Genomic DNA, 22,935 nt, shown 5'->3' on the forward strand with positions numbered 1-22,935 from the left:
GCAACTGGAAATGGATTGTGTATAGTCAATAGCTTGGCAGGGACGGCACCGTGCCGAAATAAGTCAGCAGTAGATAATATTTAGTTGCATTTTTTGGCAGCGCTGGATGCCCCCTGTTTGGAGCCCACTCTACCCTGACTTCCCAGGGCTACAGTATGAGTGGCTTCCAACTCAGCGGGGGTTGTAGCTGATTGCTTAGCGGAGGATTACAATAACTGGGGATAATCAGCTACAACCCCCCCTGAGTTGGAAGCCACTCATACTGTAGCCCTGGGCAGTCAGGGTAGAGTGGGCTCCAAACAGGGGGCATCCAGCACTGCCAAACACTGAGACTAAATATTATCTACTGCTAACTAACTTACGGTATTTAAGCACAGTGCGGTCCCTGCCAAGCTATTGACTATACACAATCCATCTCCAGTTGCGGAGGAAATATTCATATTTGCAGCACTTTTTGGCGCAAAGACTTCAGTGTCCAGTTCGAATTATATTTAACAGGGGTATTATTATCCAGTGTTGTTTTTATATATACCTTCAGTACAGTTTTCATACTATATCTATATTTTATATCTCGTGAACAGTCCGAAGCAAGAGCCCTGCTAAGGACCTCACTCCGCTAAGTTTATTTAAATAAACACTATTTTAATTTGGAAACTCTCTCACTCTCTCTTCTTTTTTCTTTATTTTATTACTCTTTGCATTTTTTCTTCTGCTCTTTCTCCTATCTCTCACCCCTAGCCTAGTAGGACTGTTACCCATGTTATGGGATGACCCTGAGCTCGGCTAAGAGACACTGCATGGGAGAGATGCCTATATATATAAATATATATATATATATATATATATATTTAAAACCCTTGTGATCAGTGTTTCTTGGCATCTGATCATGTGATAACAGTAAAAACATTTGCCCTAGTGTTATAAGTCACAGACAACTATTCCAAAGTGTAACAAATACAGTAGCCAGGTTTGCAATTCGTCTAAAAATAAGTGTCTTGCCTATTTGGGTTGTTTTGCTTGTTGTCTTTGAATCCGCCAGCTAATGCCAATTCTAGAAGTCTCTCTAGCAGTGAAGAAGTTAAATAGTTTCATTTGTGTGTGTGGAAAGCCGTGCAAACATTCCAGGGGACAGCACGGTCCCCTCCGCTTTTCAGATGGTAATTGTATTCAGAATACAGACCAGAGTCTCGCTCTCGTCTGCTGACAATTGTTGCAGGACGATTGGGATTTCAGAAAAGGCAACAAAATAGTTAATTTCTCATCACTTTATACTATTGTGACAACCAGATGAGGCTGAGGCTCCATCAGTGACAAAATGCTGAGTTACAAAGGATATATTACAGTGGGGATCAAAAGTTTGGGTACCCCAGGTAAAAATGTGTATTAATGTGCATAAAGAAGCCAAGGAAAGATGGAAAAATCTCCAAAAGGCATCAAATTACAGATTAGACATTCTTATAATATGTCAACAAAAGTTAGATTTTATTTCCATCATTTACACTTTCAAAATAACAGAAAACAAAAAAATGGTGTCTGCAAAAGTTTGGGCACCCTGCAGAGTTAATATCTTGTACTGCCCCCTTTGGCAAGTATCACAGCTTGTAAATGCTTTTTGTAGCCAGCCAAGAGTCTTTCAATTCTTGTTTGAGGTATCTTTGCCCATTCTTCCTTACAAAAGTCTTCCAGTTCTTTGAGATTTCTGGGCTGTCTGTCACGCACTGCTCTTTTAAGTGCTATCCATAGATTTTCAATTATGTTGCGGTCAGGAGATTGTGAAGGCCATGGCAAAACCTTCAGTTTACGCCTCTTGATGTAAACCCCCGTGGATTTTGAGGTGTGTTTAGGATCATTATCCATTTGTAGAAGCCATTATCTCTTTAACTTCATTGTGCAGTCAAATGTGGGTTTTGAATGGTTTTTCTCACAATCCTGCGAGCTGTTCTGTCTGATATTTTTCTTGGTCTTCCAGATCTTGCTTTAACTTCCACTGTTCCTGATGACTGTCATTTCTTAATTACATTCTGAACAGAGGATATTGACATCTGAAAACGTTTTGCTATCTTCTTATAGCCTTCTCCAGCTTTGTGAGCGTCAAGTATTTTCAGTTTCAGTTTTCTAAACAACTGCTGAGAAGAACCCATGGTACTGATTGTTGGGGCAAGGTCAGATGAGTCTGGGCATTTAAATTCTTTGAGATTGACATTATCTGGTCTTATTGAGAACAATCCGTGACACTGGCAGGTCTCAGCTTCTGCTCTTTCTCCTATCTCTCACCCCTAGCCTAGTAGGACTGTTACCCATGTTATGGGATGACCCTGAGCTCGGCTAAGAGACACTGCATGGGAGAGATGCCTATATATATAAATATATATATATATATATATATATATATATATATTTAAAACCCTTGTGATCAGTGTTTCTTGGCATCTGATCATGTGATAACAGTAAAAACATTTGCCCTAGTGTTATAAGTCACAGACAACTATTCCAAAGTGTAACAAATACAGTAGCCAGGTTTGCAATTCGTCTAAAAATAAGTGTCTTGCCTATTTGGGTTGTTTTGCTTGTTGTCTTTGAATCCGCCAGCTAATGCCAATTCTAGAAGTCTCTCTAGCAGTGAAGAAGTTAAATAGTTTCATTTGTGTGTGTGGAAAGCCGTGCAAACATTCCAGGGGACAGCACGGTCCCCTCCGCTTTTCAGATGGTAATTGTATTCAGAATACAGACCAGAGTCTCGCTCTCGTCTGCTGACAATTGTTGCAGGACGATTGGGATTTCAGAAAAGGCAACAAAATAGTTAATTTCTCATCACTTTATACTATTGTGACAACCAGATGAGGCTGAGGCTCCATCAGTGACAAAATGCTGAGTTACAAAGGATATATTACAGTGGGGATCAAAAGTTTGGGTACCCCAGGTAAAAATGTGTATTAATGTGCATAAAGAAGCCAAGGAAAGATGGAAAAATCTCCAAAAGGCATCAAATTACAGATTAGACATTCTTATAATATGTCAACAAAAGTTAGATTTTATTTCCATCATTTACACTTTCAAAATAACAGAAAACAAAAAAATGGTGTCTGCAAAAGTTTGGGCACCCTGCAGAGTTAATATCTTGTACTGCCCCCTTTGGCAAGTATCACAGCTTGTAAATGCTTTTTGTAGCCAGCCAAGAGTCTTTCAATTCTTGTTTGAGGTATCTTTGCCCATTCTTCCTTACAAAAGTCTTCCAGTTCTTTGAGATTTCTGGGCTGTCTGTCACGCACTGCTCTTTTAAGTGCTATCCATAGATTTTCAATTATGTTGCGGTCAGGAGATTGTGAAGGCCATGGCAAAACCTTCAGTTTACGCCTCTTGATGTAAACCCCCGTGGATTTTGAGGTGTGTTTAGGATCATTATCCATTTGTAGAAGCCATTATCTCTTTAACTTCATTGTGCAGTCAAATGTGGGTTTTGAATGGTTTTTCTCACAATCCTGCGAGCTGTTCTGTCTGATATTTTTCTTGGTCTTCCAGATCTTGCTTTAACTTCCACTGTTCCTGATGACTGTCATTTCTTAATTACATTCTGAACAGAGGATATTGACATCTGAAAACGTTTTGCTATCTTCTTATAGCCTTCTCCAGCTTTGTGAGCGTCAAGTATTTTCAGTTTCAGTTTTCTAAACAACTGCTGAGAAGAACCCATGGTACTGATTGTTGGGGCAAGGTCAGATGAGTCTGGGCATTTAAATTCTTTGAGATTGACATTATCTGGTCTTATTGAGAACAATCCGTGACACTGGCAGGTCTCAGCTTTGCAAAGGGGGCAGTGCATGCTATAAATTCTGCAGGGTGCCCAAACTTTTGCTGACACCATTTTTTTGTTTTCAGTTATTTTGAAAGTGTAAATGATGGAAATAAAATCCAACTTTTGTTGACATATTATAAGAATGTCTAATCTGTAATTTGATGCCTTTTGGAGATCCATCTTTCCTTGGCTTCTTTATGCACATTAATACAAATTTTTACCTGGGGTGATCAAACTTTTGATCCCCACTGTATACATATGACACATGTTAATACAGAATCTTTAACAGGGGCTGGGTTCAGGCAATATATATATATATTTTTTTTTTCAAAGGCACGTTTAAGAAACAAAACAAAAAACTGCTGGTTTTTGGACCTTGTATTGTGCCAGTTGGCAGGGGTCTGTAGGTTGGACATCAGCTGTTCAATTGCTAGCCTATCACTAGCATTAGAACACATTCTCAGTGTTACACTATTGTTCGTAGTTTGTATATAGTAGACAGCAATGCCCCCTACCTGCAAAAACGTATACAAAGACACACAATTATCTGCAGGGACAAGACAGCATTTTTGCACCCAAATATTTGTCAACTCTTCTGATTTGTTCTATTTTAATCAATACTTGCATCTCCCATAATACAATTCTATAGCATTTTATTCCTAAAACTTCATTGTGCTGCTCCTCTGTTAGGCCTCCTGGAAATGTATGACACGTGGGTGTTACCATTTGTTATAATGTGTCCCAACCAGGGTGCCTCCAGGTGTTGCAAAACTACAACTCCCAGCATGCCTGGACAGCCAAAGGCTGTCCAGGCATGCTGGGAATCGTAATTTTGCAACATCTGGAGCAGGGGCCTCAAACTCCCATCCTGGAACAACATTTTGCGGCCCGCACCAGGGATCTGGAATTTGTATTGCCTGACACCCAGGACATGCAGTTCCGTGCGCTGGGCAGGTGATTTCTTCAAGCATTTAGCCCTGCTTCGAGCAAGCAGGACTAAATGCCGGAAGACTTCCCACACTTCTGCAAACACTGCTACATTGGACCCGGTGCACATATGAGGGGGCAACAAGTCTTGCCCGTCACTAAACTGCAAATTACATCTGCTTGCGGGGACTTCCTGGCGGAGGTGCTCGCGGTGAGTGACGTCATTGCAAGCACCGCGCAGGAACGCCGACGCCCTGCACAGTGCGTTGGATGACGTCGCTTATAGCGTGCACCTCTGCCAGGCAGTTCCCACAGGCAGATCTAAGTAGCGTAATCCAGGTGGGGAATCTGTGCTAAGGCTACCTCATGTGGGGAAACTGATGCCTACCTAATGTGGGTAATCTGCTACCTTCCTAATGTGGGGAAACTGCTGCCTACCTAATGTGGGTAATCTGATACCTTCCTAATGTGGGGAAACTGCTGCCTACCTAATGCTTCCCCCCCCCCAGCAGTAGCACCCCCATCATCCGTCAGCTCATGCTATTACCATGGGGGGTGTTGCTGGTGGATGATGGGGGTGCTACTGCTGGTGGGGGGTGTTGCTGGTGGATGATGGGGGTGCTACTTCTGGTGGGGGTGTTGCTGGTGGATGATGAGGGGCGCATGATGGGGGCATTATATGTGAGAGGCACATGGGGCCCAGCCTCACCCAGCTGCTACCTCCAGTGGCCCCCGGATAATCTGAGTTTGAGACCCCTGATCTGGAGGCACCCTGGTTGAGAAACACTGCTCTATACTGTCAAATGGTCTAATCCAGCTGTTGCAAAACTACAATTTCTAGTATGCCCGGATATACTGGTTGTAGTTATGCAACATCTGGAGGCCACTTGGTTTGGAAACACTGGTCGTATCAGTGCTGACAGTGTATTGACAAGGTAAATAGTAATACCTATGTGCCAATTTATTTGTTCAGTACTAGGAGAAATGGCATCAGATTTTAAGAAGAAATGTTCCAGACTTGTTATTTAACTGAAAATACAACTTGACTAAAACAGATTTCAGGAATGTAAGAAGGAAATCTGTCAGCTGAAAAGCATTATCCAAATTGCTGACAATGTTGTACAGCTAGTATAACATGGAGACACATTTTATCTTTGGTTTTATATTTTGTGCATCTTAAACAGTAAAAAGACAAACAAATTATTTATATGTAGGCATTTCCAAGCATCCCATGTCCCTGCTGCTGTCCCAGTGCGTGTGCCACAGTATGAACACATGGTGCATGCGCAAGATTTAGACAGGACAGGAAGCCGAGCCCTGTCTGTCAAACAAGCCCAAAGAGGGAGGGATGGGGGAGCACAAAGGCGCTGGAAATGCCTCTTTGACAGAAAAAGGCTTTTTTTTTTATTTTATTTATTATTTTTTTTTTTTACTGTTTTAGAAGCACAGCCAGCGAAACCAGAAGGTACTACATGTACTTGTCTCCTTGTCATTCTAGCTATATAAAACTGTCAGCAGTATGTAGTGTTTTCAGCTGACAAATTCCCTTTTAATAAAATGGAAAGCTCCATACAAAAGGCATAATATATATCAGGCACCATGTGTCAAAAAGGCAAGCATGGTCACAGCCGGAGCGCACGTTCTATTGCAAACACCCTAAGACTGGAAATTGTCTCAGTTTCAAGGATGAGAACATTGCACTTCAGGAGGTGTTACGCTATTACAATTGTAGTGTATGGTGCTGAGATAGAAAAGGAGCTGTCCCTGATACTGCATCGAATCATCACCAATGTTGCCAACCTTCTGTTCAGTTTCTTGCTCACTGCCAGTTCATAAAAAAAAAATAAAAAGAAATCCTGTTGGATGTCCAGTGCCAACTCACCTGTCAATCATTCTACAACCATTAGATTCCCTCCACTAGTGGAACTATTGCCATCTTTTGTTCACACATCCATCCGTTTCTATTCTCTTAAAGGCGTACTCCGCCCCTAGACATCCTTTGGATAGAGGATAAGATGTCAGATCACTGGGGACCCCCGGGATATAGCAAGCAGAACCCACCTGTAACTGCTTCCGGAAGCGCTGGAGGATCTCAGGCTAATTCCTCACGGGGGCGGAAGATCGTGACATCATGACTCCGCCCCCGTGTGACATCATAGACTTGCATTGAGGGGGCAGGACGTGACGTCACAAGCTCCAGTCACTGGCTCCAGCATTCGGAACAATTTGTTACAAATGCTGAGCAGAGGAGTACCCCTTTAAGTAGGATCTCCAGAATTGATGCTCAGTATTAGGGATCAACCGATTATCCGTTTGGCCGATATTCACGATTTTGGACATTATCGGTTACGCCCCCTCCCATAGACTTGCATTGATGGGGCGTGACGTCACACGGGGGCGGAGTCGTCATGTCACAATCTTCCGTCCCTGTGGTTGGGAGGAATTAGCCTGAGATCCTCCAGCGCTTCCGGAAGCAGTTACAGGTGGGTGCTGTTTGCTATATTGCAGGGGTCCCCAGCGATCTGACATCTTATCCCCTATCCAAAGGAGTACCCCTTTAATGATGCCTATCACTAAAGGGGCCCATACACTTAAGTCAAACCTGATGACTTTGGTGCTCTCGACCAACTGTCTAAAGTGTATGTGGCCTGCGGAGGCCTTCCGAGTCACTGCTCTACATACTTGGGGGTGTTCCCAGCAGACGAGGTTAAGTATCTTCCAAAAGTGGTTGATGGAAAGAAAGGGGTCATGGATGCACAATGCTCCTGTGTGTGATGCATGTGGTTTAAGAATATCCTAAATTGTCACATTTTAAACAAATCAGAAAATAAATAGTGGAAAGTTCTAATACTGTGTACATATGGAGGTCTTCTCATCTGTATGATTGGCACCTGATGAAGCCTGTATAATAGCACATGGAGCTCTCTAATAATGAGCCAGTTGTTGTACATTCACGTGGCTTTGTGTGCCTGAGCTCTTAGTGGTGTAAGGAGGGTAAAAATTTAGTAGTAATGATTACTGCATGTGTCTTATCTTCAAATGCTATATTTTTTTTGTGCAAACCGTAATTTGCTTATGTTCTATTACTCCATGTTCTCTACTGCAGTTAGGTAACATGGTGGTGGGGAATTCCCATTTTTATGCACCATGCTGCTAACCTGGAAATTCTCATTATATAGTAACCAAGATGAGTATAATTGAATGTTGCTAGTGATTCCTATTACTGTCACAGTCAATAACCTTTTGTAACAGTATATTTGCACCTAAAATAATGTTTTTGGTTTATCTGTTTAATAAATGGTATGTAAACTTAATTTTCCATCAGAGTTTGCTCAAAGTGAGGTCCACAACTCCAAAAGATGATTTTCTATTTTGGTGTTCCATTCTAAAAGAGAAACGGACAGCCTGTTTACCAGCACTAAACTCAATATATTTGTTTATAGTGCAGGTAAACAGCATTAAAAAGTGGCCGTCGCGTACCTTAATCTGTGTAGTGGTTGCAGAGTTATGCCAGTTTTTCCATACATTTCTATTGCACTGCTGAGCGCATTGTGGGTGCCTCTTCAATATTCATCGCCTGGCCCGCCCCTGTGATCAACATGCAAATGTCTTCACCCTCTCGTCATGTGAGGGCCTGCTGGGGGTTGATCACAAACCTTTTTATGGTTTAATCTGCCCCACCTGTTCCGGAGTTATGGGGTGTTTTATTTCCCATCTGACAAATTACTGAATGCATAATACATGCATATTTATGATGCACTAAAAAAGGTATGGATGGGCTTATCTAGCCGAGGCTGTAAACAACTTTCCTGCAGAACGTGCCCCCCTTGTTTCCTTCTGCCATGGTCAGCAGGATCTCTGGAGACTGACTCTGTGTTAACAAGCAAGTGAGTTCACTTTTGTCCTGCAAAGTCCCGTGATTCACCCCCCTAGTTGCGCTCTGCAGGCGTGTCCCCTGCCGGCAGTCATACTTTGGGTCCTGGAGGAAGGTGCTAAGCCCCCCCACCCCCCCCCCCCTTATTCACATATGCATTTTCTTCAACTCCACATCCTAGTGATGTGGAGTCACACGCCCCCTGAGTGCTGCTCTCTGTCTGCAGAGCACATGCGCTGAAGATTTTACGCAGCTTTCACATCCTGATGAGGTGAGTGCTGGGTGTCCCTGTAGAGCACTCTGCACAGAGTAACTGCGCATGTGCCAGGCCCTCTCTACTCCAAACTTCTGTAGCGAGGGTCCGGCGCATGCGCAGTTACACTGCGCAGAGCGCTCTACAGCGACACCCAGCACTCACATCATCAGGACGTGAAAGCTGCGTAAAATCTTCAGCGCATGCGCTCTGCAGACAGAGCGCAGCGCTCAGGGGCGTGTGACTTCATGGCACTAGGATGTGGCGTTGAAGAAAATGCATATGCGAATAAGGTGGGCAGGCACCTTCCTCCAGGACCCAAAGTATGACTGCCGGCAGGGGACGCGCCTGCAGAGTGCAACTAAGGGGGGGAATTATGGGACTTTACAGGATGAAAACTTGGTGGCAATCCAACATAAACATTTAAGTGACCCCTGTATGAACTCCTGTTCACCCACACTATAACCCAGTGTATTGGGTTTAGTGTGGATGAACTTGCTGACAGTTTTCCTTTAATCTGTGGGAGAAACACAAACATACCACAAAAGTAAAAAAGGAAATAGTAAATCAGGGCCAGTGTGTTTTAGTAAGTGTGGAGTGCAGTTTTCTGTGTGTCCCCCCCCCCCCCCCCCCCCCCCAACAGATTTTTTCCACAGGTTTTCCTACGTTTTGCACTTTTCCCTACGTTTTGCTTATTTTCTATATTTTCTGTGGAAACCTTAGTAAATATTCGGAAAATGTCGGGACATGCCCCCTTTTCATTGGTCATGCCCCCTTTTCCGGTGGCCACACCCATTTTGGGATTTTCTGAGTAAAATGGAGAGTTGGTCACTTTTTACAATTTTTGGCACAAATTCTGGTGCAGACAATTTGTGGCGCAATGCGCCAGATTCTGGAGCACAGACCAACAAAACATGTCGGGTTTACAATGGTAAATCAGGGCCACCGTATGCATTATCAAGAACTACAAGAACAAGTTTTAAAGTTTGGTAACAGGTTTGGTATTTATTAGTGCATCTCATAACATGGTTTACATTGCAGTGAATTACAACAGAAATCATCCCAATGATTTGAAGCCAAAATTAAACTCCACTGGTTCCTACTCTACAGCTAATGTAAACTGATTTAAGAGGTGCAAACAACATATAAAACCGATATATAGTATATACCGATAAATGTATAGTATATAGTCAATTCTCTCCTTTAAATGATTATTGTGCTGTTGCAGTGCCATCTCCTATCCAGAAAACCAGTTTCTAGAACAAACACAACAGTCGAGGACATAAATAGTAGGTCCTGGACTGTTGATAGGTTTTTGAAAAATATAATAATCTATAAAATAAGAAAAAAAATGTCTAGAATAAAGGGGAAAAAAACATTTCACATTTGTGAGAATCCTGCCTCTTCACAGGTATCGGTGTTATAGTCTGCAAGGTTTGCTTTTCTGGCTGAGCAGATCTAAGTTAGGGTGTCCCCTCCGCTCCTCATAGCTGCACTCTTCACTATAACCGTGTAAGACACTTAGTGGTCACATGTGCTTATGTAAAGATAACAGGGCAGCAGGTCTTATTTTACCCCATTTGGTGGGTAGATGTAGAGGAATGTCAAGCTGGAAAAGTGTTATAGTCTACATGAAATGGAGGATGTGCACTTTATAAATAGGCCATTAGAACATACAGAAACTGTTACTTGTAAAAAGATAGAGCAGCTTTCTCGATTGTCAAGCCCTAGAAGACATCATCCTCATGTTGAAGGGCTACTTCCCTGCTCAGTGTTTGGAACAAACTGTTCCGAACACTGGAACCAGCATCGGGAGCTTGTGACGTTGTAGCCACGCCCCCTCATGATGTCACGCCCCACCCCCTCAATGCATGTCTATGGGAGGGGGCGTGGCGGAAGGCATGCCCCCTTCCATAGACTTGCATTGAGGGGCGGGGCATGACGTCACAAGCTCCCGTCGCTGGCTCCAACGTTCGGAACAATTTGTTCCAAACACTGAGCAGAGGAGTACCCCTTTAAGTAGGATCTCCAGAATTAATGCTCAGTATATACATTGTTATTAAAAAAAAAAAAATCACTCAACTTTTTATTTTGTGCACCAAGATTTTTTTTACATGGCCTAAGCCTAATGAGCAGAGCTGCAGTGTAAAGAACAAGGGAACAACATCAGCCTAATCCTTCATGAAGCCAGGAGGCAGATTTCAAACTTCCTTTCATCCAAATAAGCCAACCCCACTGCAGTCACTGACTCTTGGACTCACACCATGTTTGGTTTGTACATCCGAGGATACCATAATCTATCTATCTATCTATCTATCTATCTATCTATAAAACTCAACGTGTGTGTGTGTATGTATGTTTGTATGTTCCAGCGTCACGTCCAAACGGCTAAAGATATTAAGATGAAACTTGGCACACATGTTACTTATATGTCAACAACAAACATAGGATAGGTGATTTAACCCTTACTCACCCCCATTTGCCAGGGGCGGGGTTTATGTTTAAAGTCCCATACAAGTCAATGGGAAATATGTTACTGCATAACTTCCTAATGGCTTGAGATATTTCGATAATACTTGGTCACATGTTACTTATATGTCCACTTAAAATATAGTATAGTTAATTTAACCCTTAACAACCCCATTTGTGAGGGTCGGGGTTTTTGTTTAAAGTCCCATGCAAACGGCTGGAGATATTTCAATAACTGGTACACATATTACGGGTCGGGATAGGAGGACGGGATAGGAGGACGGGATAGGAGGATGGGAAAGGAGGACGGGATATGAAGTCAAAAGCTTCCTCCTTTGTTTATTTTCCTTCCCAACAAGGATTAGGAAGGAAAAACAGGGCAACGCCGGGTACTCGGCTAGTAAAAAAATATCTATATCTCTATGTATACTGTGGACCCCCGTGATCTTGCACGCGGCACCCCGTTTATAATCAGTCCCCAGAGCGTGTTCGCTCCGGGTCTGATTACCGGCGACCACAGGGCCGACGGCGTGTGACGTCACGCTCCGCCCCTCAATGAAAGCCTATGGGAGGGGGCGTGATAGCTGTCATGCCCCCTCCCATAGGCTTGCATTTAGGGCGGAGGCGTGACGTCACACACCGTCAGCCCTGTGGTTGCCGATAATCAGACCCGGAGCGAACACGCTCCGGGGACTGATTATAAACGGGGTGCCGCGGGCAAGATCATGGGGGTCCCCAGCGGTGGGACTCTCGCGATCAGGCATCTTATCCCCTATCCTTTGGAATAGGGGATAAGATGTCTAAGCACCGGAGAACCCCCTTTAAAGCACAGTAGACCATGCTAGTAGACTACAGTCATGGCTAAACATTTTGAGGCGGCTACAGAATTTGTTTTCCACAAAGTTAGCCGATTCAGTGATTTTGGTTACTGAAGAACAAATATAAGCACTTCATATGTTTGTAAACACATCAAGTTTATGCAAAGACTCAATATTTATAGTGTTGACCCTTCTTTTTAAAGACTTCTACAATTCACCCTGACATGCTGGATATCAGTTTCTAGTCCAAATCTTGGCGGATGGTAACACATTTTTGCCTAATCAGTGCTCTGAGTTTATCACAATTTCTGTATTTTTGTTTGTCAACCTGACTTTCGAAGACTGACCACAAAGGCTTTTAATGGGATTGATATCTGGGGAATTTCCTGGCCATGGACCCAAGAATTCAATGTTTTGTTCACCCAGCCACTTAGTTATCACTTTTGCCTAGTGACACGGTACTCCATTATGCTTTGACCCCTTGTCGCAAATGGACGTGAATGTACATCCATTGCAGGCTCCCGAGGTATGACACACGCTCAGCAGGTGAGTGCGGATCATACTCGGTGGGTCCCGGTTGCTGTACACAACCAGGACCCATGGCTAATGCCAGACATCGCCAATTGGGCTGATGTCCGGCATTAACCCTTTAGAAGCTGCGATCAAAGTTGATTGCGGCGTCTAAAAGAGGTTAATTTAACTCCCAGCTAGCTCAGTGGGCTGATAGGGACTGCCGCGACAAAACCACAGCATCCCGATCAGCCGAGAGGATGGAGGAATATCTCTAACTTTCTTTCCTGACGTCCGATCGCCGATTCACTACTGCGTGCCTGAGATCCAGGCAGGAGCATTGGAGTGCTGAAAACCCTGATCAATGCAATGCTATACCATAGCATTGATCAGTGCTGGCAATCAAGGTATTGCATGTTATAGTACCCTATGTGGGCTATAACATTGGAAAAAAAAAGTGTAAAAAAAAAAAAAATTATGTGATTTAACCCCTTTCCTAATAAAAGTTTGAATCACCCCTTTTCCCATTAAAGAAAAAAAAATTAAAAAAATAAAACTTTGTAAATAAAAATATATACATATGTGGTATTGCTGCGTGCGTAAATGTCCGAACTATAAATATATACCATTAATTAAACCACACGGTCAATGTCGTACACGTAAAAAAAATTCCAAAGTCCAAAATAGCATGTATTTTGTCACTTTTTATACCATTAAAAAAATGTATAAAAAGTTAGCAAAACAAAAATGGTACCGATAAAAACTTCAGATCACTGCGCAGAAAATGCGCCCTCATACATCCCCGTGTAGAAAAGTCATAGGGGTCAGAAGAGGACATTTTTTAAGGAAAACGGTGATATGTTTTCTCACGCACTATCCACAGGTACCAGTGGATAGTGCGGGAGATGCTGAACATTGAGTCCTACCTTGCCCGGATGCGCTGCGCAGTTCGCCCGTTATAGCAGTTTTTCTGTATATTTAAATTAACTGCTAACTGGCATGGGCGGGGTTACTGCCTTCATCTGGCACTGTGACGTAACTGCCGCTCTGGCACTGCAGCACCGCCCGGCTAATTAATTTTCATATAATGTCTTAGACACTCTTCTTCTCATCCCGGCCGATACTGCGCATGTGCGGGATTTACTCCAGCGCTGCTCCGACTAATGAAGCAGCGCTGAAGACCGCTTCCGGGTATAGTAGGAAATCCCGCACTTCCGCAGTATTGGCCGGGATGAGAAGGAGAGTCTAAGACATTAACATTAAATGAATATTCATTAGCCGGGCGGGGCTGGGCGGAGGTTACGTCACAGTGCCAGATGAAGGCAGTAACCCCGCCCGTGCCAGTTAGCAGCTAATTTAAATATACAGAAGAACTGCTATAAAGGGCAAACGGCGCAGCGCATCCGGGCAAGGTAGGCCTCAAAATGTTCAGCATCTCCTGCACTATCCACCGGTACCTGTGGATAGTGCGGGAGAAAACATATGACAGTTTTCCTTTAAACATATTAATTTTGGTGTATGTAGTTATATATATATTGTCGTAAAATAAAATCAAACCAATATAAATTGGATATCTTTGCGACCGTATGGACCTACAGAATATATATAAGGTGTCAATTTTACTGAAAACTGCACTGCGTAGAAGCCTAAAAATTACAAATGGCTTTTCTTCAATTTTGCCCCACAAATAAATTTTCTGGTTTCGCCGTAGATTTTGTGAAATTATTAATGATATTACAAAGTAAAATTGTTGGCGCAAAGAACAAGCCCTCATTTGGGTCTATAGGTGGAAAATTGAAAGTGTTATGATTTTTAGAATGTAAGGAGGAAAAAACAAAAATTGTCAAAGAGGGAAGGGGTCAAAAAGATCCTGGATTGTAGGATACAGTTGCTCTTGGAGGATTTTTAGATACTATTTGAGAAAAATAACTTTACCTCAGTCAGCTGCAGTCAAATCCCTATACTGCACAATGTCAGTCTATCCTTGCTGTTATTCTTAAAGAAAAATGGCTTCTTTGATGCCCTTCTTAAAGGGGTACTCCACTGCTCAGCATTTGGAGGCTGGCATGATATTAAAGGGGTACTCTGCTGCTCATAGCCCCTGTCACGGCCCCTCCCATAGACTTGCATTGAGGGGGCAGGTCTATTAAGTCACAAGCTCCCGGCGCCAGCTCTAGCGTTCGGAACAGTTTGTTCCAAACGCTGAGCAGCGGAGTACCCCTTTAATACCATGCCAGCCTCCAAAAAGCCTTCACCTCACTGTGCAAGCAGATGCACTAACATCTGCCTGCTGTCATTCCAGTGTAAGCTCTGTACTGGTGTTGAACCAGTCCCGTAGCTGAATTCTCAGCTGGGATCAGTTCTGCACTTGAAATGTTGTTAGCGTGTCATTTTGTAGTGGGGCTGAAAATCGATTATTATGATTTTTTTTTTTTTTTTTTTTGTGAGTAATTACCTAATTACCTCCCGGCTGCTGCTGTCTGCTCACATTCCCAGGATTGCTGGTGGAAATGTTGGGGTAGAGGCAGCTCCCAAGCTAAAGTGGATGATTAATATGGTGAGATAAGCCAAATGTGCTCTCAGCTCAGGAGCTGCGTCTGCCACTGCTTCTAAAGCAGAGCTGGTGGACGGGAACCATGACTACAGCTGTAAACGGTAGAGGAGAGAAGAAGAGATATTTACAGAACCAGGCAAGTTTACTAAATAAAGCCAATTGGACTGCTATGCTCTGTACAGAGACATGATTAAGGAGATGGGAGTATCTTTGTAAGCTAATTTTTAGGGAAAAGAGTGACAATTTATTGCAATTCTTCTAATCACTTCATAATAACTACACTATAAGAACTGAAGCCATAGACCTTATGAAAACCAAACTTTGCACATTCATGGGTTTAAAAATTTAGACTGGCATTCAGTCCTTTAAAGTGAATAGACCTGACATAGTATACATCAGCATATATTTCTGCTGGCATCTCAAAATATGCCTGAGACATACAGCCCAAACATGGTGTGAACCCCACCTAAATACTACAATGAATATCCCACAACTGAACGCTGCTTTAATGCACAAAAATACACTTTTCTCAAGGCGCCTACATATGTGGATAAAGGTCTATATTTCTATATTCTCCTTACCATTGCAGCCATGGAAACATATGGTCTAGGCAGGCTGATTCCCATGCAGGTACAGTAATACACTGACAGGAGCCAAAAATATTTATCAGCCTAATGTAGAAATAATCGAAGAAAGAAAAAACTATGTTAAATGCCATATGACATTATGAAAAAGATGCAATTTTCCTAAAACAGCACCACCCTTGCCCACAGCTTAAAAACCAGGCAAAGCCTATAGATAAGAGTAAAGCTGTTACTACTCACACATTTAGCTCTGGGTCCTATAGTCTTGTTTAATGTTACTGTCTCATACTTACAGAGGACCTTCAACTATTAACTGCGGCTATCCATGTGTCCACACTCCCTGAGTCCTCCAGTGACTATTAGTGATGGGCTTTCACATCACTAGTAGTCACTGGAGGACACACCGCTGCCTCCCACAGGAAACCCCTGTGCTAATAGTTCCTTAGGGCAGGGTCACACAGAGTATTTCATTCTGCATATGCTCCAAGGGCAGTCACAGAGGGAGGCTGTGGCCGAGAAGCTCTGTGTGTCCCCTCGTAGCGGTGGATTTCTACATCGGGAAAACCACCACAGAGCTTCCTGTCCACAGCCAGTAGCTCGCTCTGCAATCCCTCTGTGACTTGCCCTTGTAGATACTGTATGTAAGTCTTGCAGTGTAAAATTTTACAGCATCATTGACAATTGTGACACTTATCACAAACATGGCAGTAAAACACAGATGTTCACCGGCAGTCAAGGCTGACAAGTGGTACTGTCCAGTGAGCTTGGAATTTGCTGGTCAGGTGTCAGAAAGAGTGAACCATCAGGAACTCCAGTGGGCATCTCGTATACCCAACAAAAGCTTCTCCAGGTTCACACCCCAGCATTGTGAGGGAAGCCTTCAGAGCCCTGGACACATCTGTCAGGAGACAAAAAGAGAAAAAGAAAAGCCTGAACGGTGCACTGTATGGAGCGAGCAAATCTGTTCAACAAATCCCTTCATATTCATTTTAACCTTCTTAAAAGGGGTACTCCGGCCCTAAGACATCTTATGTGCGATCAAAAGGATAGGTGATAAGATGTCTGATCACGGGGGGGGGGGGGGGGCGCCGCTGGGGACCCCTGCAATCTCTGTCTCAGCTGCACAGAGCGATGATCACGACATGCCCTACCCCCTCAATGCAAGTCTATGGGAGGGGGCGTGACGTTACGATACTCTGGACCTGTGGTCGTGAGTCTTAAGACACAGAGTGATCATCGCTCTGTGCAGCTGAGACAGGTGGGTGCTGCATGAGAGATTGCAGGGGGCCCCAGCAGTGGGACCCCCGCGATCAGACACCTTATTCTCTACCCTATGGATAGGTGATCAGATGTCTTAGGGCCGGAGTACCCCTTTAAGCCATAAGGGTTTCTGTCAACAAAGGTGTATGAAGACTTATTTGTTATTGGACATGTTGTACTCTAATGGAAACCTTTTCTTCACCATGTAATGTATTGTGAAAGTAAATTTCTGTGGGGTGAAGCAAAACCCTGAAATTTGGCAATTCTTATGGGATACATTTTTACAGGGTTTTCTCTGTTGTAAAAATGTAATGTTATCTTTATTCTGTGTGCTAGAACTATCACAGCAGTAACAACATTGTATCATTGTGATGCATTACTACTTTAGTGTGCATTTACACATAGGATCCACTGCAGATCTGAAGTTTTAATGCAATTCATATGTATTTTGGAAAATAAACAACTGCAGATCCGCAACTTCAAATCCACAGTGGATTGTGTGTGTGATTGCATCCTAATGGGACCTGTCAGCAGTTTCCTCACTGAATTTTCTCTACTACTCCATGTAAATACCAAGTTACACAAGACATCTGAGGCAGATCCAAGCACCATGTTCATGTGGAAATTCTGCCTGGAATCAAAGCCCCATTGAGGTCAATATGAGAATGATTTTCTGCTTCAAGAATTGGCATGTCCATGCTTGAAGGAAAAGAATAATCCTCATCAAGAAATCCCATTGACATCAATGGCTTTGATTCCACGAGGATTCCAGGCAGAATTAGGGCTTGAATCCTCTTCAGATTTCGTGTGTGCCATGGTTATAGCATGGAGAAGTAGACGAAAATTCTGCAGTGTACAGGGTCCCTTATGCTGCCGTAACTGTTTCCTGCCTGGCCGGCCTGACTGACATGTCTCTCCCTATCTGTGTAGGAGACATGCATCACTCAGGTCAGCAAGGTGGTAGGCAGCCGCAAAGACCAACCCCTCATGACTACTTACCTGGGTAATAACAGCAATCAGAGTAATTCATTGTGCCTTAGTATCATCATGCAACATACAACTAAAGACAGGTTCCCTTTATCCCCTTAAGGACACAGCCCATTTTCACCTCTAGGACGGAGCCCATTTTTTGCACATCTGACCACTGTCACTTTAAACATTAATAACTCTGGAATGCTTTTACTTATCATTCTGATTCTGAGATAGTTTTTTCGTGACATATTCTACTTTAACATGGTGGTAAATTTTTGTGGTAACTTGCATCCTTTCTTGGTGAAAAATCCCCAAATTTGATAAAAAAATATTACATTTTGCATTTTTCTAACTTTGAAGCTCTCTGCTTGTAAGGACAATGGATATTCCAAATATTTTTTTTTTGGATCACATATACAATATGTCTACTTTATGATTGCATCATAAAAGTGACGAGTTTTTACTTTTGGAAGACACCATAGGGCTTCAAAGTTCAGCAGCAATTTTCCAATTTTTCACAACATTTTCAAACTCACAATTTTTCAGGGACCAGTTCAGGTTTGAAGTGGATTTGAAGGGTCTTCATATTAGAAATACCCCACAAATTTCCCCATTATAAAAACTGCACCCCCAAAGTATTCAAAATGACATTCAGTAAATGTTTTAACCCTTTAGGTGTTTCACAGGAAAAGCAGCAAAGTGAAGGAGAAAATTCAAAATCTTCATTTTTTACACTCGCATGTTCTTGTAGACCCAATTTTTGAATTTTTACAAGGGGTAAAAGGAGAAAATGTATACTTGTATGCGTAACCCAATTTCTCTCGAGTAAGCACATACCTCATATATCTATGTAAAGTGTTCGGCGGGCACAGTAGAGGGCTCAGAAGCGAAGGAGCGACAAGGGGATTTTAGAGAGTACGTTTTTCTGAAATGGTTTTTGGGGGGCATGTCGCATTTAGGAAGCCCCTATGGTGCCAGAACAGCAAAAAAAAAAAAAAACACATGGCATACCATTTTGGAAACTAGACCCCTTGAGGAACATAACAAGGAATAAAGTGAGCCTTAATACCCCACAGGTGTTTCATGACTTTTGCATATGTAAAAAAAAAAAAAAAAATTCACTAAAATGTTGGTTTCCCCCAAATTTCACATTTTTTAAAGGGTTAATAGCAGAAAAGACCCCCCAAAATTTGTAACCCCATCTCTTCTGAGTATGGAGGTACCCCATAAAGTGGACGTGAAGTGCACTACGGGCGAACTACAATGCTCAGAAGAGAAGGAGTCATATTTGGCTTTTTGAGAGCAAATTTTGCTCGGGGGGCATGTCGCATTTAGGAAGCCCCTATGGTGCCAGGACAGCAAAAAAAAAAAAAAAAACACATGGCATACCATTTTGGAAACTAGACCCCTCACAGAATGTAATGAGGGGTACAGTGAGCATTTACCCCCACTGGTGTCTGACAGATCTTTTTAACAGTGGGCTGTGCAAATTTTTTCATTTTCACGGACCACTGTTCCAAAGATCTGTCAGACACCTGTGGGGTGTAAATTCTCACTGCACCCCTTATTACATTCCGTGAGGGGTGTAGTTTCCAAAATGGGGTCACATGTGGGTGTTTTTTTTTGTTTGTTTTTTTGCGTTTGTCAGAACCGCTGTAACAATCAGCCACCCCTGTGCAAATCACCTCAAATGTACTTTGTGCACTCTCCCTTCTGGGCCTTGTTGTGCGCCCCCAGAGCACTTTGCGCCCACATATGGGGTATCTTTGTACTCGGGAGAAATTGCGTTACAAATTTTGGGGGGCGTTTTTCCCTTTTACCTCTTGTGAAAATGAAGAGTATAGGGCAACACCAGCATGTTAGTGTAAAAATGTTTATTTTTTTACACTAACATGCTGGTGTAGACCCCAACTGTTCCTTTTCATAAGGGGTAAAAGGAGAAAGCCCCCCAAAATGTTAGGCAATTTCTCCCGAGTACGGCGATACCCCATATGTGACCCTATTCTGTTGCCTTGAAATATGACAGGGCTCCAAAGTGAGAGCGCCATGCGCATTTGAGGCCTGAATTAGGGACTTGCAAAGGGGTGGACATAGGGGTATTCTATGCCTGTGATTCCCAAACAGGGTGCCTCCAGCTGTTGCTAAACTCCCAGCATGCTTGGACAGTCAACTGCTGTCCAGAAATGCTGGGAGTTTTTGTTTTGCAATAGCTGGAGGCTCCATCTTAGAAACACTGCCGTACAATACGTTTTTCATTTTTATTGGGGAAGGGGGGTGGTGGGGGGGCAGTGTACGTGTGTATATGTAGTGTTTTACTCTTTATTTTATGGTAGTGTAGTGTTTTTAGGTTACATTCACACTGGAGGCAGATTACACTGAGTCTCCCGCTAGGAGTTTTTCGCCGCAGCTCAAATTTGTAGCGGGGAACTCGCTGTAATCTGCCGCCAGTGTGAATGTAGCCTGTACATTCACATGGGAGGGGGGTCAAAACTACAACTCCCAGCATGCACTGACAGACCATGCATGCTGGGAGTTGTAGTTTTGCAACAGCTGGAGGCACACTGGCTGGAAAACCTTGAGTTAGGTTCTATGACCTAACTCAGTATTTTCCAACCAGTGTGCCTCCAGCTGTTGCAAAACTACAACTCCCAGCATGTACTGATTGCGGAAGGGCATGCTGGGAGATGTAGTTATGCAATGGCTGGAGGCACGCAAGTACAACTCCCAGCATGCCAAGACAGCCTTATGCTGTTCCTGAATGCTGGGAGTTGTAGTTTTGCAAGATTTAGAGGGGTTCAGGTTGTAAATCACTGTCCAGTGGTCTCAAAACTGTGGCCCTCCAGATGTTGCAAAACTACAACTCACAGCATGCCCAGACAGCAAACTGCTGTCTGGGCATGCTGAGAGTTGTAGTTTTGCAACATCTGGAGGGCTACGGTTTGAGACCACTTAGTGATCTACAACCTGAACCCCTCTAAATATTGCAAAACTATAAGTCCCAGCATGCCCACACAAACAGCTGTCTGGGCATGTTGGGAGTTGTAGTTTTGCAACATCTGGAGGGCCACGGTTTAGAGACCACTGTAAACTGTGGCCCTCCGGATGTTGCTAGGCAACAACTCACCTAGCAGGACCCGGAAGTATTGCTGCCGCCGCCACCGCCGCACGTGGGGGAGGATCGCGCTCGGGGATCTGGGATCCAGGTAAGGGACCTTCGGCGTCGACCTTCCCTGGACGGTTCCCCCGTCACAGATAGGTGGGCAAAGCGGGGGAACCGAACTTTATCCCCCCTCCCCCGGTCTGCTATCGGTCGGTCGCTCGGCCGACCAATAGCAGGGATAGGAGGGGTGGCACCCCTGCCACCAAACTCCTATCCCTTCAGGGGGATCGAGGGTGTCTCGGACACCCCCGATCCCTCTTATTTTCCAGGTCATCGGGTCACCAGTGACCCGTATGACCCGGAATCGCGCAGATCACAGGTCTGAATTGACCTCCGATTTGCGCGCATCGCGGTCATGGGGGGGGTCTCAGGACCCCACTCGGCGATGTGCTGGGGTGCCTGCTGTTAGATAACAGCAGTCATCCCGGCCCGATCACCGCTCCCGGAACCCCGTGACGTACATGTACATCGCTCGTCGTGAAGGGGTTGAGTAGTAACATATTTTATATATATTTTTTAATCCTTTTGGCATTTTTCTCTCTTTTTTGGCGTTTTTCAGCTTTTTGGCAGTTTTGCAAAGTCGCAGCAGGTTGAGCCTTTTTCCCCTGAATTTGTGGCGTTTTTCTCCCATAGAAGTCTATGTGAGTAAAAAAAAAAAAAAACGACAGGTGGATTTTAACTATGGCATTTTTGCAGGCGGTTTATTCTTTTTTGGACTTTAGCGATCCCAAAAAGTGATGGAGATACCTTTTTTTAATAAAATTTCGTAGGGTATCATTAAAAATAAGATCAATACAAAAATGGTCTGGACAAAATTATTTGCACCCTTTCAAAATTGTGAAAAGATAAGATTGTTTCAAGCATGTGATGCTCCTTTTAACTCACCTGGGTCAAGTAACAGGTGTGGGCAATATAAAAATCACACCTGAAAGCAAATAAAAAGGAGAGAAGTTCACTTAGTCTTTGCATTGTGTGTCTGTGTGTGCCGAACTAAGCATGGACAACAGAAAGAGGAGAAGAAAACTGTCTGGGGACTTGAGAACCAAAATTGTGGAAATATATTAACAATCTCAGGGTTACAAGTCCATCTCCAGAGATCTAGATTTGCCTTTTTCCACAGTGCGCACAGTGCAGCAAGACTACATTTTGCCAAAATGAACTTGAGTAAGCCAAAATCCTTCTGGGAAAACATCTTGTGGACAGATGAGACCAAGATAGAGCTTTATGGTAAAGCATATCATTCTACTGTTTACCGAAAACAGAATGAGGCCTACAAAGAAAAGAAAACAGTACCTACAGTGAAATATGGTGGAGGTTCAATGATGTTTTGGGTTTGTTTTCCTGCCTCTGGCACTGAGTGCCTTGCATGTGTGCAAGGCATCATGAAATCTGAGGATTACCAACAGATTTTGGGTCACACTGTACAGTATCCGAGATCTTGGGTTTCCAGCAGGACAATGACCAAAAACATTCATCAAAAAGCCCCCAGAAATGGATGGCACCAAAGCGCTGGAGAGTTCTTAAGTGGCAGCAATGAGTCCAGATCTAAATCCCACTGAACACCTGTGGAGAGATCTTAAAATTGCTGTTGGGAAAAGGCGCCTTCCAATAAGTGAGACCTAGAGCAGTTTGCAAAGGAAGAGTGGTCCAACATTCCGGCTGAGAGGTGTAAGAAGCTTATTGATGGTTATAGGAAGCGACTATTTTTTCCAAAGGGTGTGCAACCAAATAGTAAGTTAAGGGTGCCAATAATTTTGTCCA

At 43.4% G+C, this 22,935-nt stretch overlaps 1 protein-coding gene across 2 annotated transcripts in view; it reads right to left on the reverse strand.

The window, feature by feature from the left end:
* Nucleotides 1-14,040: 14,040 nt before the first annotated feature.
* Nucleotides 14,041-22,935, reverse strand: part of KLHL25 (kelch like family member 25) — a 45,296-nt gene continuing 36,401 nt past the window's right edge. For both annotated transcript variants that reach the window (XM_056571890.1, XM_056571888.1), the window contains exon 3: nucleotides 14,041-16,680. The gene's annotated coding sequence lies outside the window, so the exon portion shown is untranslated. The remainder of the gene's footprint in view (nucleotides 16,681-22,935) is intronic.

Source organism: Hyla sarda, chromosome 4 (assembly GCF_029499605.1).
Source record: "Hyla sarda isolate aHylSar1 chromosome 4, aHylSar1.hap1, whole genome shotgun sequence".
Classification (NCBI taxonomy): Eukaryota; Metazoa; Chordata; class Amphibia; order Anura; family Hylidae; genus Hyla; species Hyla sarda.